This window comes from Rhipicephalus sanguineus, chromosome 8 (assembly GCF_013339695.2).
Source record: "Rhipicephalus sanguineus isolate Rsan-2018 chromosome 8, BIME_Rsan_1.4, whole genome shotgun sequence".
Classification (NCBI taxonomy): domain Eukaryota; kingdom Metazoa; phylum Arthropoda; class Arachnida; order Ixodida; family Ixodidae; genus Rhipicephalus; species Rhipicephalus sanguineus.
Genome location: NC_051183.1, coordinates 143,806,311 through 143,809,082, shown reverse-complemented (window position 1 = coordinate 143,809,082; position 2,772 = coordinate 143,806,311). Strand labels below are relative to the sequence as shown.

At 44.0% G+C, this 2,772-nt stretch overlaps 1 non-coding gene across 1 annotated transcript; it reads left to right on the top strand.

The window, feature by feature from the left end:
• The first annotated feature begins 2,395 nt into the window (after window positions 1–2,395).
• On the top strand, window positions 2,396–2,468 carry Trnar-ccu (transfer RNA arginine (anticodon CCU)). The gene has a single exon. It is a non-coding gene; the product is annotated as a tRNA-Arg (tRNA).
• Window positions 2,469–2,772: the final 304 nt, after the last annotated feature.

The window sequence follows — 2,772 nt, the reverse complement described above, 5'->3', positions numbered from 1 at the left end:
ACAGTAATACCCTACCATGCTAATTTTGGTATATACCAAGTTATGAAGACAATCACCTGAGCGCCTAGACGTAGGCATCTAGATACATAGATGGATATATAGATAGAAACTGTCGAAGCGCTTCTGGTCCGCAAAGAAATGCTTCGCATTTAATACACGGATAACACAGAAAAAGGATGTTTTTCCCCCAATAAGAACTTAAGGTAAGAACCTTATTACCTTATCCCCTCTTTTTGCTTTAATATCCAATATTCACGCATGCGCACTGCTCCACGTATTATTATAATCAAAATGGCTGAGAATATTACATTTTTGAGGCTCCAGCTCTACCACCTTACAGCCACCCATGGGCAACAGGCTACCAGCAGGCAAGGTGGCCGTTGGTGAGTACATTGCGCCAAATTGGCTACTTCACGCCCACGTCTGGCGATCAAAATTTCAGGTTGGCGTCATCGCTACCTTCTGGTTACTCTTATCATCTGTTCTGGTGCATTTATGACCCTTTTTTATTGTTTGGTCATACAATATCAAGCAAGCATGAATGCCACCCATTGTTTCGTAGTTTTGCTGTCGTGCTGGTCGAGGTGCGCATCTCCTCCCACTGTGAGCGAATAGGTGCGCATGGAGCCGTCCTTACACACGTGGCGTGACTGCAAATACTGAGTGAAAAAGAGGCGCGCATGCACGCAAACGCGCGGTAAGCACGTTGGTGACGCTCCCCGCCATTTATACTGACGCTACACGCCAGTTTCTAATGCTTATGTACAGCTTTGTCTGTGCTCGTCTACGCTTGACAAGAATAGATCCAAAGGAAAATAAGCTAGACTGTTCATCTCTAACCGGATTCTACTACTTGAAGCTCGAATGGTCTTATGGAAACTACTGGTAAGCTTGGTCTACGGTTTCAAGAGGAAAAAATTCGTGGGGCCGCAGGAATTATATTGCGAGATTACCCGTTAAGCGGTATTCGAGGTTTTAACGTCTGACGCAAAATCTGCATTACAAGCGATTGACTCTTGCTCAAGAAGGGGACAATATTATGCAATAGCTTTAGAAATAATTCACGTATTCGACGTTACGCAGAAAAATTGCCTTTCACTTGCATTGTAATGGATCCCTGGACACTGAGGTTTGGCAGGCAACGAGATGCTGATGCTGAAGCAAGAGGCGCTGTCCATAACTCCTCCATTGACGTGAAAGTAGAGTACACACGAGGTGACGTCAACTCTTTATTGAGATTGCTTATGCGAGAGAGCATAACGACTTGTTGGTCTCAGCCAGATCGTCGATACAGGCGTCTGTGGGAAATACATCCTGAAATGACTTTTCGCCTCCCGGCTAGAATGAACCGAGGCAACGCCAGTTTGCTGCACCGGAATCGTCTCGGAGTTATATTCACTTGCCCCAATGCACACCTCATCCGCCGTGCGGACAGCCCGAACTATGAACGCTGCCAAGTGCATGATACAGCAGCCTATCCATGTTGTGATTGCACACATTACGTGTCGCAACGTAATACACTCGCTTCAACGTTGGAGGAATCGGTGTGACAAGACGGAGACTGGTATTTTATGAGCTATGTGCGACCAGACAAAGTCACCAACTGCTATGAGGGCTGTTATAGATTTTCCTAAGAGCACAGGACTGGGCACCAGACTATAGAGAAACCACTGTGATATGTGGTTATATTAGATACGCTTGACTCTTTCCTTTCCCCATCATCACCCCTCATGACTCCTTTTTTCCCCTTTCCCTTTTATCATCACACATCAGTCATCATACAAGTTCCTACTTGTATGATGTCTACATACGGACGGGAGCCTGCGAGAATACCCCCAGATAAAATGTATGCTATAGAGAAAATCAGCTTTTTTTGGAAAACTGATTCAATGTTCCTACTGAGTTGTAGGCTACAATACTGCAAAATTGCTCTGACAAGCAGTCCATTATGTAAGGCATGTGCAGGCGCTCTGCCCTTAATAATTATTAAGCTGCAACTTCCCTGTTGCTTGAAGAACGAGCAAGAGCGGGAAAAATGTGGCTTTCATTCTATGGTTTTGCTAAATAAACGATATTATTAGATGTTCCATAAAAAACTATCCAAAATATTGTCGCTTCTGTTCTATTTGGCTCTAAACTTGGCGTTAAGAGTAAACTGCTCGAGTACTATTGACTAGATTTATCTTAATGTACCTCCGACAGGGAAATTGTTCTTCGTGAATGCTTTTACTGTAATCTGTCAGCTGCCAGCTCGTAATCAGTTCACGCGCTATGTGACGCCAACAAGCAGGAAAAGAGTGTTCCATACTCGCCGTCATGGCTACTGGCGGCACTTACTGACGCTCCCACGCTTAAATGTACATAAATACCCTATAAAGCGGACGGGGCGATGGCCGCCGCGGTAGCTCAGTTGGTAGAGCATCGGACGCCTTATTCGAAGGTCGCAAGTTTGGTCCCTGCCCGCGGCAAGCTATCTTTTCGTCCACCTTTCTTTCTTCACATTTACCTTACATTTACTACTAAAAACATCCCCTATACATTCTTTGGCATTATTGTCTGTTAGTGCTCATTAATATTGTGTATAACAAAGAATACGAGCCCTTAAAATTAACACTTCTTTCCTTTACTGTAATCTGTAGCTTGGTGTCTCATGATCCCGAAATTGAATCGTAAATGCTCTAACGTATTCTATAATTAATGCTCGCATCATTAATTATGATCAATTTTAGCGTGACTTTGAAACGCCCGACTAAAATCATAAGAAACTAGCGC